At 47.5% G+C, this 15,663-nt stretch overlaps 1 protein-coding gene across 4 annotated transcripts in view; it reads right to left on the reverse strand.

Moving 5' to 3' along the window:
* Nucleotides 1-5,899, reverse strand: part of OCA2 (OCA2 melanosomal transmembrane protein) — a 455,591-nt gene extending 449,692 nt beyond the window's left edge. For 3 of the 4 annotated variants that reach the window (XM_059180248.1, XM_059180245.1, XM_059180247.1), the window contains exons 1-2: nt 5,750-5,899; nt 1,372-1,486 (exon numbers count right to left, since the gene is read on the reverse strand). The gene's annotated coding sequence lies outside the window, so the exon portion shown is untranslated. The remainder of the gene's footprint in view (nt 1-1,371; nt 1,487-5,749) is intronic. The other variant, XM_059180246.1, reaches the window with a different exon arrangement.
* Between the last annotated feature and the right edge of the window lie 9,764 nt (nt 5,900-15,663).

The raw sequence follows: 15,663 nt of genomic DNA on the forward strand, positions 1-15,663 counted from the left end.
TTAGAAAGGCACAACTAGTGATACATGCAACAACTTACGTGGATCTACACAGTGAAAGCACTAGGTTAAAAAAAAAAATAATAAGCAAAACCTAAAAGGTCATACACTGTATGATTCCCTATGTATAGCATTCTTGAAATAACAAAGTTACAGAGATGGATAATAGATTAGCAGTTCGGAAGGGGGTTTGTTAAATAGGGGGTGTAGGCAGAAGGGATGTGGGTGTGGCTGAAAAAGGTCTCCATGAAGGCTCCTTGCAGTGATGTAAATTCTATCTTCACTGTGTCAATGTGAATATCCTTGTTGTGATACTGTATCATAATTTTGCAAGATGTTACCATCAGAGGAAACTGGGTAAAAGGAACATGTAAATCTACCTCAAAATTAAAAAATTAATCTCTCTGTATATTCACAGAGTTTTCCAGCCACTACCCAACTTTTTTCCCATCTTTTATATCACAACTTCTCAAAAACACTGTATTCACTTCTCCTTTCTTTCTTTCTTGAACCCACTTCAACTAAGAGAAGAGTCATCTAGACTCTGACTAGACATCTGACTAGAGACTAGTCAGAGTCATCTCTGATAACATCAAAGTTCCGGCCCTTTGTCAGGTTCTCAGCAGCCTTCCCTGCACTGCCTTCTTTTTTAGTCTCAGGGCTTGCTAAGGCTCTAGCTTTTCCTCATTCTCCTTTGCCGGCTCCTTCCACTCTTCCCACCTTCCACCTTAAGCCCACCCTCCCTAGAAGATCTCAGTCTTGGCTTTAAACACTGACAACTCTCTGAAGATGTCGGTCTTCTGACCCAACTAGCTCCGAATGAGTCTCCCACCCACAGTGTCCTCTGTACCCTGGCTCAGCACTGCCCAGTGCCTCTGCTCTTGTTCAGCTCAGTTCCTAACTCAGTTCCTGAGTCACAAAGGGCTCTGCTCACCCAGAGGTCTCTCTTTTTATCTTACCTTTCTCATTCATTTCTACCAAATCCCGCGGCTTGCACCTGGTCATTAATTTTCATGTGGATGGCTGGAACACTCCAGTTCCACAGTCTTTCCTCTGAGGGGACCCCAAAACCCCAAACCATGGACCACTCTCTTGGAACACCTTCCAACACTCCAGTCCACAGTCTGTTCTCTGAGGATCCCAACATCCCATCCCACTACCCATCCTCTCGGAATCCCCCCCCCCCCAGTATCCCAGGCCATAGCCCATCCTCTGGAAGGACTCTCTGAACATTCTAGATCATGGACTAATCTCTGGGAACAACCCCCAGAACCCCAGTCTGTCGCTGCACTTTTCTGGGACCCACAGTCTCAGTCTGGCCTCTCCCCACGGAGCCCAATATGTCTGACCTACAGAGGGATGCCTGGGACTCACCTCTGAAGACTCCACAGAACCTGCCCTGAGCATTGGGCTGAGCTCAGACTGGGAGAGACATCTGCAGTCAGCAGAAGAAAGGCTGCACCCCTGAGACCCTGGGTGCAGTTGTGTCCTGAGCAGGAATAGAGATGGGAGAGCCACTATGTGAGGTCTGAGTGGTAACAGAGGGGCAGTGCTCCACTATGCCTCCACTATGGCTGAGCCCAGGCCTTTACTTCTGAGTAAGATTCATACCAAAGTGACCAACTTGCCACCAACTTTTAGAAAAATATAGATATTATGACTGATATTTCAAACTCCATGGAATGTTCCTATCTTCCTACCTGGTCCTGAATCTGTCTGTCCTCTGACTCTGCTTCCCTCCCCAACAGTCTTGTAGCTGTGCTTCCCCATCCCTCCAGGTCCTGTAAGAGCTCTGCCCACCTAGGCCCCTCCTGCTAAGGGCTTGGTCTGTCCTGCTGCAGACTTGACACCCTACCCATGCCTTGCCTGAACACATAGCTGAAGCTAACCAACCCTGCTTTGGGTTGTGCTGTTTGGTCTTGCTGCTCCTCCTGCAAGTGTGTTCACAGCATGGAGAGGAGCTAGCTTATTGAGAGGACAGGTCTGGGTTACAAGAGTGGCCAGAGGCCAAGGCTCAGTGCACAGGGCAGAGCACCAGACACCGGCTCCAACACCTGTCCTTACTGAGGAGTAAATGGAATTGTGCCTTTGGCCCCTTCTCAGCGTGGTCCAGCAGTTGTTAGTTGCTCTAACTCTGACCTGAGAAAATGACCAGACAATTGAGGTGATGTTAACAAGGGAAGGTGGGGGATACATGTGAGCTGTGTTCCCAGATGCTAAAGCCAGGCCTGGGCACCCCCCAGCTCCTTCTGATGGTTCTTGACAGCATAAGTTGGTTGGAGGTTTGTAGGCATGGTGGGGTTTGCTGGCATTATGGATCAGAGTTCAGGTTTTGTGCAAATGGGCCGGCAAAGACATGAGGGACAGGAAGCATGAGTATGACCGAGATCCCGAGAACCTGCCCTCAGTGCCCCTCAGTCCAGCAAGCTGCACCTAAACTGTCTCTTTGGCGCACTGTGTTTCCTCCTGTTCTGAGGATTAGGTGCCGTCCCCTACACAGGCGTGCCAATTAAAAAAACTGAATTACTGAATGAACACCAACACGCTGGTTTTACAGTAGCGCATAAATCAGCAGCAGCAATATACATCATTTGGAATACAGTAACTTCGGAAATTTTAAGGGCACTTTTCTTCAAGTTCTTTATTTTGTTTTTAAGATTTTATTTATTTATTTGACAGACAGAATTACAGGTAGACTGAGAGGCAGGCAGAAAGAGAGGAAGGGAAGCAGGCTCCCTGCTGAGCAGAGAGCCTGATATGGGGCTTTATCCCAGGACCCTGGAATCAGGACCTGAGCCAAAGGCAGAGGCTTTAACCCACTGAGCCACCCAGGCGCCCCTCTTCAAGTTCTTTAATCACTTGACATTACACAATAATGAAAAGAGAAGAAAAATGTATATTGGCTGCTGTGAAAATATTAAAAAGAAATCGCTTCACAGCTAATGCTTTCCTCTTGTGGGCAGTCTAAGGTCCGAAGAAAACACTCCAGTCATCTACCTTAAGCACTACTCAGTCCCAAAGCCTCGCAGTCACTTCAGAGCTGTCCAGGGGGCTGTGCCTCCAGGGGTGTGGCTGCCTCTGCCAGTAATGGGGGCGTTTGCAGGGTCGTGGCTACAGCTGCAGGGGGCTGGGGTAGGAGGATCTGAGTCTGCAGGGACGTGTCTGTCCGTGGGGGCGTGGCTACGTTGGAGGAGTCTGAGTCCGTTGAATTTTCCCAGTTGATGAAGCTGGAAAAGTAACAGGCCCAGCCCCTGGGGGGAGAATGGGGCGTCAGCCTCCTTTTCAGCTCCCCCAGGAAAAAGCAGATGTGCCTCTGCCCCACGCCACACCAGCGCACAATGTGACCCTGTGTCCCTTCGGATAAGATTTGCAACATATGAATTTCCGTAGAAGCTTCTAGAACGCTCAACCCAACAGCATCGTCTGTTTCTTTCTTTCTTCCTTTCTTTCTTTCTTTATGCTCTGGTTTTAAATAGTCTCTTAGCCTATGACGATAGTTGTCCTTCCTGTGCTGTGCCCAGGGAAGGTAACAAGTGAGTTGTACTCAGAAGCACACCTAAGAGGCCTCCAGGGGCGATGCCACCCTGCTGCAGTCTGGAATTGGGCCGCCCTGGGCTGCCTCCTGCTCTGGACAAGAACCCTTACGCCAGCCCCCACGGCCAGCCGCCACGTGAGAAAGAGGCCGTCTCTTCTACCTTCACTTCAGGCTATTCCCCTTACTCTTGTAGAAAAGAATTGCAGTGTTGTTGACTTTGGTCCAGCCTGCAAACCAGTTTGAAACGGTCCTTTGCCCCTCAAAAAACAGACTTGCGCTGGGGCGAGTCGTCACTACCGTCTCCTGTGGAGTGTGCCTCCTGCTTGGCAGTGCCCATCAGGTTAGGACACTGAAACCACAGCAGTGTGGCCAGAGCACCAACCTCACCACTGAGTGGCCCAAGAGGCCACTAAGTCCGGCCTCACAGCCCGCGGGACTGGCCACTTTGGTAGCACCAGAGCCTGGGCGACTTTATGAGAGGAGCCTGTTCTCTGAGGGTGCAGCTTGTGGGCGGCCCCAAGAGGCAAAGAAAATGCCTCCGCAAGGTGGTGCAGCCACCCACAGGAGTTAACCAGAGAGACTTTGTCTGTGGGGTTTCTTCCTGTATTTCCAATATATAGGAAAGATGGGAAAGTCTCCGAGTTCCTCTTCAGGCCATCTCCTCTGAGTCTCTAAGTCTCTAGGTTATCCTTTCCTTTCTCTGGCCTTAAATGTCTCCATTGCAGGCCCAAATCCTCCCCACCACACCCCAACCCTCCCTTCAACCCCATCCTCTCCCTGACGCCCTGGCGTTGAAAGGCTCTACTCCTCTCCTCTTTCCCAAGAGGCTTAGATCTCTCTGGTGGACAGTCAATACCCCAAGCTCCCCTCTGCAGCCTAGATCACTATGTGCAGCTGTCTTTTTGTCTCCCTGATGTCTCGAAGGTGCTCACAAACCCAGAGCCTGAGGGCTGTCCTCACCCTGCAGACCCTTTACCTAAGAAGTGCCCCCCAACTCCCCACCCCTGGGCTATGCAGCCATCTCCCAGTGGGTGATCTTTCCAAAATACACATCAGACCATATATGTCCTCTGTCTTAAAACACTTCCCAGGTGTCCCAGGGGTGGGCACTGCTGAATCTGCAGCCAGGGCTCTCCTTTCCTCCATAATTTGTGATGTTCCTCAAACCTGAGCTATCTTCAAAGGGGTCATGAACTTCTCAAAAAACAAAAACAGTATCAGCATTTGCATCAGTATAATAAAACTTACATTCCTAAATCACTTCCACTTTATATCTGATGTGAACAACTACACTCAAATGTTTGTAAACTAAATTGTGGTAACAAGCAGTTCTTGTACAGTCCTTTACAGTTTATCTAGAGCTTTCTTTCACCTCTGTTGTTTTTAATGAGATTTACTTCTCATTGGCAATTATGAGAGTTGGTATCACCAGAAGCATTCCCAGCCTCCACAAGTTCTGCCCCAGGAGCCTGAACACAGAGCTTTGCGTTCAAACTGAGCAAACTTCAGGGGTAGCATTTTCTAGGTGGTTTGTATTCAGGAGGTAACAACTGCCTACAACTGGTAACAGCCTCCTGGTTTGCTTTTCCTCAAAATCACTGCATATTGTGAACTTGACACATCCTGAAGTCACAGCTCAAAGGATCACCTGGAGACTTCACAAGCAGTCCTGTGTGGTGGACTGCTAGGCACCTGCTGAGCTCCTGGCCCAGGTCTGGGTCTGTAAACACAAAAATGTCCACACACAGGGAAGCTGGTGCTTAATATCCATATCCTTGGAAGGAACCAGCGACATGAAATCCATTTATTCCGCTGTGTGTGGCCAGAGTGGGAAAAAAGAGGCTCTGGGGGATTGAATGCCCCCCTCCCCCCGCATTCCATTGCACAGAAACGCCTGACTAGCGCTCACGTGTGTGAAGCCAGCGGTGGGGGCAGATGCCGCCCTGCAGTTCAAGCAGAACATTGTCTGTCTGAACACGTCCAAACTCCGCTCAATATCCCCATGGCCCACCCCAGAGTGACGGACCCTGCGAACCTGCCTCCTAGGGAGCTGCTCCCATCGAATCCGGAAAATGCTTGGTGTGGGAGTGCGCGCCCTGTGCTCATACCAACTACTCATTTTTCCCACAGACCTCCCTTGCTCCATAAAGTAACAACCGAACACAGGATTATTAAAACCCTACCTGCTCCCCAGAATAGACAGGTTAGGTTCCTCACCTCCTGTTCCCCCACTGGCCTGAAGACTTGATCTTTCTCAACAAAAGTGAAGTCGTAAGGTCCAAACTGATAGCTCCGGAAAGCCGAGTGGAGAGCAATACTCCGACTAAGAAAAAGTCTGCAGGCGCTGGACGTGGGCCTGGGCGCCCCGGGGGCGGGGCGAGCCCTTCTCCGCACCTCCCGGCCTGACCACGCCCACAGACGTCACAGGAGGCACTGCCCCCCGACCCGGGCAGCCCTTGGGTCTCAGAGAAGGGGGATCCCTCACCCCCTCACCCTTCACCCCGAGAGCTACAGGAGACTCAGGAAACGGAGAAAAAGGCTCTTGGTGAAAGGCCAGACCCTCTCTGAAAGTTGACAATGTCTGCCCGTGATGCCCAGTACAAGTTCTAGTGTATAGAATGTAGCCAAGTACAGGTTTTTCCTTATGAACAAGAATTTGGAAAACGTAAACTGCGTGACTATTTTGCCTTCTTTTTTCTCTTCTGCCTTTGAAGAGTTCTCAGCTATTGCTGATAAACCTGATCAGCACTCTTCGTTATTTTCTCTTTGCCTGTTCCTCTCCAGCCTAGGCCTGGGCCAATGTTCCATTTGTGGGAAGCTCACTCTTTCTCCCATACAACAGACACAAAGAGAAGTAAACACAGAGAGACACAAACACACGCACAGACACATCAGATACACAGGCACACAAACTAAACACAGATACAGATAGGTACACACATAGACACACACACCACACAGACACTACACACACATAAACACAAATTGCATACACTCAGAAGGAAATGCAGGCATACATATAAACACACAAACATACACACAGAACAAAAACTGCACAGACACACACACAGACACACACATACCACAAGTATACACTATACACAGACATATTAACCACACACAGAAACAGGTCACACACAGAAACACACACAAAAATATAAACAGGCACATAGACACACATACCAACACACATGCACAGACACACACAAGACACACAGAGGCATACATAAACACATACGCTACACACAGACACAGACACCCAGGCCTGCAATGCACCAGGCAGCTCAAGTGGGGCCTTAGCCCCCCAATCACTGCCCAAGGACTGACAGGAATTCAGAAGCTCCTAAGTCCTCCACCATGTAACAGACAAACCCCAAAAGTTGCCCTTCTGGGAAATGTCTAAACCTCTCTGGGAGAATGATTTCTTTATGGAGTCTGGCTACATTAGGTATATGGGAGGCATAGACTTGATAACAAACACATTGCAAAGGACAGGGTGTGGTCAGGTTACCCAGGAGCAGTTCCAAGGATCCAAAGAGCCTCTGGTCCTCCTGGAGCCTGTGCTCCTAGAGCACAGTCCAGGGCGGGCCACAACCACAAGAGAGCCCAAGTAGTCTGATATAAGGTCCGGTATGGCATTTCAGACCCCTTGTGTCAGATTACTGTACACATCGTGTGTAGACACAGCCCACATGTGCTGTGCCTGGTGACTCCATTCACGTGGGGCAGGGCACCTATGGAGTTCGTGACCACAGCAGAAATGCAGATGCATCCACGCTCATCCGTGAGCCTGAGCATCCTCCTCAAACACTGCAAGAAACACAAATAAAGGAGAGAAAATGTCACAGGGAGCAGGGAGTATGAATGTGCAGGCCATCCTTACAGAATAATAGCCACACCTGGGGAGCCTTGGTGTGCAGGCCGACAGGTCCAAAGGAGGATTGTGAAGCACCAGGAGGGCAACTATGGCTGGCCAAACACATAGTTTACTAATGCCTGTGTTACTAATATTCACCTGTGTTACTAACATTCACCTGCTGACTCAGCCTGGCCACTGGGCTGACTGCATCCTTCCTTCTTCTTCCTTCATCACAAGCCCCTAATGTTCTTCATGTAGCTGTTGAATGTTTGTGGTGGGATCAACTATCCCTGCTCCAGGAATGAGTGCATGCTGCCTAAATTATGGAAGAAATCCCACCCCTGCCAGGGATTGGCATCTACATGTCCCAACACACATGGCAACAAAGCCCACACAGAGCAGAATTCCATGCTGGACCAAGTTTTAGGCTCTCCATCTCTGGGCTCTTTAGTCATTGCTAACCCATCCTTTTGGTTGCTGAAGCCAGGTTCAATTAGGGATTCCAGCAGTTAAGAATGAGGATTGGATGGAGGTAATGTTGTTGGAAACTACAGCAAAATTCATAGTGCTGGTGCTGTACCATGGAGAGGTTCTGAATTTCTTCAGTCAGAAGTGACAGGGGACAGTCTCAGAAATGATGTGGTGATTCCTGAGCTGGGCAGGAACACTTCACCAAAATCTAACCATAGAGTCACTTTTCTCAGATGACTTGAGAAACTCCTGAGAGAAACTCCAAAATAGGAGCTATCTAAATGTTCTTAGCAAAGAGATGCATCATTGGAATCAGATATAAAGGCTAAACAAAGGTGGCTCTTTCCAAGTATACAGTACTTGAATGTATAAATTCTGAAATACCTGAAATAAAATCCATTTGCTTATATGATGTAAGTAGCGGTGGGTTTTATATGGATGTGTGGATGTGCATATTTTATGTGTTTGTGGGTGACCCAGTGAAATGCCCTGGACTGCTTACCCTCAACAGACAGGTATGACTCAGAGCCACTTCCATCCCAGTCTTCCACTCCCACTTCACATGGAAATCTTCCTGCAGCTCCTCTTTGGAAATCCAACCTTCTCTCAGGGGTTGCTGTGATCACCCACTGTGCAAGCCTCTCTGGCCACCAGCCTTTGCCTGCTCTGACTGCATAGGCTGCACATCCTGTTCACGCACTGCTGCCCACAGATTGTTCCACTCAGCCCAGCCTCACTGACCCCTAAGAGATATAGGAGAGATGGGACACTGGCCAGACAGCCAGGGTAGATGTCTTCTGTCCAGCCAAGAGAGGGACCTGATAAAGAAAAATCAAATGCAGACTTACATGGGTTCCTTTATCTACTGCTGTGTAACAAAGTAACAACGAAAATAACAACCATTTTATCATGCTCCCAGATGCCATGGGTCTGGAACTCAGGCACCATAGAAAGAGATCATCTGAGCCCCAGTAAAGTCAAGGTGGCACAAAGGACTGAAAGCAACTTGAGACTGGAGACTGGAAGCATCAGGAAGTGGCCTCACTCATTTCTATTGTGGGATTGCATGCCCTACCATGTGGCTGCTGCCCTGATCCTTGGACTTCTTCACAGCATGGTAGCAGGGGCCCAAGGACAGGAAAAGCTGCCAGTTCCTTCATCCCTGTACCCAGGACTGGCAGGTATCACTGTCATCATACTCTACTGGTCAAGCAATCACAGAGGCCAGGTTCAAAGCATTCTTGATGGGAAAAATGTCAGAGAACATTAGAGCCATATTTTATTTTATTTTATTTTATTTTTTTAAAGATTTTTATTTATTTATTTGACAGAGAGAAATCACAAGTAGACGGAGAGGCAGGTAGAGAGAGAGGAAGGGAAGCAGGCTCCCTGCTGAGCAGAGAGCCCGATGTGGGACTCGATCCCATGACCCTGAGATCATGACCTGAGCCGAAGGCAGCAGCTTAACCCACTGAGCCACCCAGGCGCCCTAGAGCCATATTTTAAATCACCACAGACTGCATCCTAGCCAAGGATTCAGTCAGGGAACAATGAAGGCATGATGCAAACAATGGGAGGAATTCTAGCCTCCAAGTCTGCACTTTGAAGGCAATTTAAAATGTAATGAGCTGTGGAGCAATAGGAACTCATTGTTGGTGGAAATGCAAAACGGTGCAGTCACTTTGGAAGGCAATTTGGCAGTTTCCCACAAAACTAAACATACTCTTGCCACATAATTCAGCAGTTGTATTCCTTACTATTTACCCAAGGGAGTTCAAAACTTACAGGCACAAAAACCTGCACACAGATGTTTATAGCAGCTTTGTTCATAACTGCCAAAACTTGGAAGGAAACAAGATGTCCCTCAGTGGACGAATGCATAAACAAACCATGGTATATTCAGACCATGGAATATTATTCAGCAGTAAAAATAAATAAATAAATAAATAAATAAAAAGAGCTATCAAGTCATGAAAAGACATGAAGGAACCTTAAATTCATTGCTAAGTGAAAGAAACCAATCTAAAAAGATTCCAACCATATGATATCTGGAAAAGGCAAAACTGTGAAGGCAATAAAAAGATCAGGGGTTTTGTGGGGAGAGGAAAAGGTAAGTAGAGTACAGAGGATTTTTAAGGTAGTAAAACTGTTCTGTGAAACTACAATGATAAATATGATAAGTATATTGGTTGCAAAAAGTGTACTGTTAGGTCGGTGGGCTCCGGGAGTGCAGGAGGAGCAATAAAAATGACCGCCGGGTCCCACTGTCTTCCAGCCTCCTCCCTCACCTTTCCTTCACGCTTGACTCTCCTGCCAAAACGATGTATGCCCAGGTCACGTCTCCATAGGAAACAGATAAAAGACACCACCCCCCGCCCCGCCACCTCCCTCCCAGTGCCACTTCCCCCACTCCCCTTTCCGGAGTCAAGGAACCTCGCCCAAGGGTGCCCACCTCCTCCGGGCGCAACTTTCCTGGCTCCCCTTCTCCTGAGCCCTGAAACTTCGCGGGAGAGTGCCTTTAATAAATCTTGCCCTGCACCCACTTCACCTGGTGTCGTGTTTATCTCGCCTATAAAACCTTACATGTACCACTCTGGTGGGGGCAATGCATGTGTGGGAACAAGGCATATATGGGAAATCTCTGGACCTTCTGCTCAATTTTGCTATAAATATAAAATTGCTCTAATAAAAGTCTGTTTTTAATGGAAAGTGCTAGAAGAAAATTCATTATGTAGATTCCACGGTCTATGGAAACAAAAATCTTTGAAAAGTGGATGGGGTGGGGCCCACCAGGCATGGCTCTCTGTGGCTGAGAAGAGCCTGCTCCTCACACCTGCTCACCCATGAGGACAGTGTCCCTGAGTCTCCCCACCAGCAGTAGGTCTACCCTCCACTCCAGCCCTGGTAAGTCAGGGGGGCAATGCTGAGAGTCCTGTTCCTGTGCCGGCTCCACTAGGACCAGTGTGTTGACCACAGGTTTCCCTCTGCCCTGCCTTGAGACAGATGTTACTGCTTTGAGAAATTATGGTACCTCCAAGGGCTTCTTTCCAACCAAGCTAACTAAAGGAGGAGAGATAGCAAAGGGAACAAGGCAATGGTGCCTCCATTGGGCATGCATATGCACAGGAGAGTGTAAAGCTGGGACTGCGGTCATAGCAATGCTGTACAAGGAATTTCCCATGGACAATAGTGACATCAAATGCCTGTGGCCACTATGACATGCCAGCAAAACCAAGCACAGGAGGCCAGGGACCACTCTTGGCCCAGTGGGAGAGTTTACAGTGTGTGGTCCATGTTGCACACAGCAGAGTTCACCTGCCAACAGGCCAAAAGACCCCGCAGTGAAGCAGGGCTGGAGGAACCAGTTCTCAAGCCTTCTGATCTGCCTCTCCCCACCCCATGTTCCTGCACTTCAGCAGACAGCTCAGGCACCCACCTCATGCAGCCTGCAGCCAGGGAGGGGTGTCAGCATTGGGATATCTACCTGTACCTTCTGAGAGCAGTGCCAGGCTGTCCAGCCTGCAGGGTGATGGAATAACCAGGTATCCTGGGGTACTCCCATGGCCACTTTAGTCTCAGATGGGCTCCCTGTGTGTTGGAAGTCCCTTGGTTGGGGGACTTCTTCAGATCCACAAAGGGGAAGAGGTTCAGCGTGGGTGGCCCCGTGGTGGGAAGGACCTAGGGCTAATACCGTAGGAGTGGGTAATCCCTTGTGGCCTATTCCTGAGTGACTGTACAAGCCCTGGCCAGCCTGCCTGGCACCCTGGAGCTCTGGCAGGAAGGAAGCTAGGCTCTTAGGTCAACACACCCACAGAAGGAGCCATGGCCCTAGCCCCTCCATGCCCAGGACATATGCCCTTCTTACTGAGTCTATCAGGATTTCTAAGAGACATGTCCTAGCAGAGATCCTTGCTATAAAGTATTTACCTACAAAAATACAAATGATTAATCAGCCTTGTGAGTGCCAAAGCTTGAGGTGTACTGAGATTAAGAGCTAGGAAGGATCAGATCAGAAGACCCCAGGCCACAGAGCAGACTAAAACCCCAGGGGTCTCCCACTCCATGTTCCCTGCCTGGGCTAGCAGACGCAATGAGAAGGGGGCCCCAACTCCAGTGCCTGGCCCCAGATGTGAATAGCCAGCATGTAGAAACCTAGTTGCCCATACCTCAGACTTCTCCATTCTCTTCCACTATCCCTAAATTAAAGTATCTTGGCTAGTTTTGCAAGTCAAAACAATTTACCTGTACATAGACTTAGGAAGCTTTGTCTGGAATTACCTAGATTTCTAGTCAACCCAGATGTTTCTAGTTAACAACCTCAAAAGCCAGTGGTCCCCTTGATGCTGGACAGTATTCCATGCTGACGAAATGAATAACCACCTTAGTGTTCATTGTTGAGTACCTGTCAGCCAGGTACTGCTTCCACGTTCTCTAGTGCTCAAACAGCCACTGGGGAGATTGTCACCACTTGTAGACGATGAGTTGTATCTTTCAGAAGTGGACCTGTCTGAATTGGGCCCCATGTCCAGCAACAACACAGAGCCAGCAGTCACTCCTGCAGTCATGGATCACGTGGTAGAGCAGGGACTACCTGTAATACAACCACCCTGCACTGCTGTGCAGTAGTATAGTACTACTGTGTGTATACTATATGTATACTGTAGTATACTGTATGTATACTGTGGTATAGTAGGTACTGCTGGGTTGTCCAGAGCTGGGACAAGCTCAAGAAAACCAATTCCAGCTCCTGAAGTTTGTACTTGGGATCTGAAGGATGGAGCGTACCAAGTGAATAAACTCCGAGCAAAGCAGATGGCCATTTGGTTGTATGGAGGGCAGACAAGTTCAAACAGAGGCATGAGAGGCTGGCAGCCCATGAGCAAGCACTAGGAAGGGGAGGCTATCAGACCCCAGGGGACAATACTGGAGGTGGTCTATGCTAAGAAATTCAAAAGAATTTGTCAGGGATTCTAAAGGTGAACACTAGTGTCAGGCACCATATTAAGTTTTTATAAATTTAACAGAGGCAGCTTCATACGCATTGTAAATGTGTATCTGCTACTTTTATTGGTAGAAAAACACACGAGGGGCACCTGGGTGGCTCAGTGAATTAAGTCTCTGCCTTCAGCTCGGGTCATGATCTCAGGGTCCTGGGATAGAGCCCCGAATCGGGCTTTCTGCTCAGCGGGGAGCCTGCTTTCCCCTCTCTCTCTGCCTGCTGCTCTGCCTACTTGTGATCTCTCTCTCTCTCCCTCTGTGAAATAAATAAATAAAATATTTTAAAAAAAGAAAGAAAGAAAAACACACGATACATCACACCATCTAATTGCCTCTGCAGGGATTAATCCACAATTCAAAATGTTAATGGAACCTGCTAATAAAATTAAGGAATCTTCATCAGTGCTGAAGACTTCCACTCCTAGCACAGTTTGGGTCTGTCTTTCCCACAATTTATGTTTCCATAGGTTCTGCCACACTAATTTCAGTCTGCCAAAATGAACCATAACTTCAGGCCGCATACAACGGGTAAGATTGAAGAGTTAAATTGAAAAGGATAGGTAACTTAGAGACTGTCTTGGACAAAAATGAAGAAACTGTTACTATGAAAATCAAAGTCTTTTTTTTTTCCTTGAGTGGAAAAAATGTAGGAAACAGATAATCCCCCAGCATTTCTGAAGGTAAAGGAAAAGAGCTCCTAACAAGTAGGTCCCAGGTAATTGCTTCTGAACAATGTAAACACAACAGAGACAAAGCCTGGTAGGTGGAAGGCATGGCTGTCCAAGCTGTTTGCATTTCCCTGGACCACACTTCCAGTAATGACTTTGCAGTTCCCTCCTCTGCAGCAGTTTGACTCAGAACACTTTTTCATTCAGTAATTTTTATCTAGGTTCTATCTATCAATAATTACCATATTTGAAATTAAAATTAAAATGTTTTAAAATATTCATTCATTTTTGGGGCTCCTGGGTGGCACAGCGGGTTAAAGCCTCTGCCTTCGGCTTGATCCCAGGGTCCTGGGATCAAGCCCCGCATCAGGCTCTCTGCTTGGCAGGGAGCCTGTTTCCTCTCTCTCTCTCTCTCTGCCTGACTCTCTGCCTACTTGTAATCTCTATCTGTCAAATAAATAAATAAAATCTTTAAAAAATATGTTCATTCATTTTTAAATAAAATAAGCCCATTACTTATTTTTCTTTTGAGATCTGAGAGAGTGAGAAAAAGAGCGAGTGAGTACAAGTGGGAAGGGCAGATGGAAAGAGAATCCCAAACAGACTCCATGCTGAGGGTCGAGCCCAATGTGGGGCTTGATCCCACAACCCGAGTGGAACTGAGAGTCAGATGCCTAACCAACTGCACCACCCAAGTGTCCCAACAAACCCATTATTTATTAACATGAATACTATTCTGAAAAATTGTATTCCAAAATTAAAAACATTAGTGATTTTCTGAGAAGTAGCATTAAAATGTTTATTAATCTTTTTACTATCTGGCTTATGAAAAGATAGTTGGAATCTCTTTTCTGTTTCTGCCATCCATATATTGCAATACAGTTTAGGTTGCGGGGTATGAAAAAAAATGTTGTTTCCTGCAGAAATATAGTTGGAAAGAGGAGGACCTCATGGGATACCATGAAAGGGAAATGGAGGGGTCCTTGAACAAGACTTTCAGAGCAGCTATTCTAGAGGCAAAAGATATTTGTCAGTCCACATGTTTGGGGGTTGGCCCACAGAATGTGGATTGAGGGACAGTTCAGTTATGAGCATAGGCCTTGCCTGTTTTCAACTGTTCTCTTGCCTTGGGTAGTCAGAAGAGCATGTGAAGAAGAGCCTGGCCCATCCCACTGTCTAAAGCCATTCAGCCAAAACTAGCCAATCCAGATATGTGAAAAAGAAATGTTGCATCTTGCATGCCACCAAATTTAGGAGTAGTTTGTTATGCAGCAAAAGGTGACTGATAGGGGCGCCTGGGTGGCTCAGTTGGTTGGACGACTGCCTTCGGCTCAGGTCGTGATCCTGGAGTCCCAGGATCTAGTCCCACATCGGGCTCCCAGCTCCATGGGGAGTCTGCTTCTCCCTCTGACCTTCTCCTCGCTCATGTTCTCTCTCACTGTCTCTCTCTCAAATAAATAAATAAAATCTTTAAAAAAAAAAAAAAAAAGGGTGACTGATAACAAAAAGGTTGGTGATTTGAAAAACGCCTCAGATTATAGAGATTTTGAGCCAAGGTAAAAAAAAGATTAACCTGGGCATTCACAAATTTGGTCATAGATAAATTCCCAGAAACTTTTTCTTTGGATTTTCTAATGCAAAACATTGTGTCCCTGAATAAAGAAATAACCCCTCAACATAAACATCTTTTGCCTTCATCCAGTTTACCTCAAGTTTGAGCATACCAGGCCTGTTAGCCAACTTTCCTATCCTATTCCCAGTCTTTCCCTTTGCAGAGAACTTGCCATTCACACAATTCTAGAACATGCAGCTCTCAAATCCTATCCCATGGCCAACTGGACCAGAAACACACCCCCTGGCCCCAGACCAATGGGATGGGAACCAGGACAGGCAGGAGTGGAGGACAGGGGAACAGATCCTGAAGGCTCCTGGTCTTCAGATCCCAACACCAGCCACTCCCTTTGGAATGTTCCCATTCTTTTACCCATTCCTCCTTTGTTACTGGAATGGATTTTTTTTTTTTTAAATAAAAATGCATAAACTAGATTGGAATGGCTTTAACTAATGCTCTATCCAAAACTATTTTTTGGATGTAGCACATCCACCAGTGCTAGTTTAACCAGATAAGACTCAGC

This window comes from Mustela lutreola, chromosome 7, assembly GCF_030435805.1.
Source record: "Mustela lutreola isolate mMusLut2 chromosome 7, mMusLut2.pri, whole genome shotgun sequence".
NCBI classification, from domain to species: domain Eukaryota; kingdom Metazoa; phylum Chordata; class Mammalia; order Carnivora; family Mustelidae; genus Mustela; species Mustela lutreola.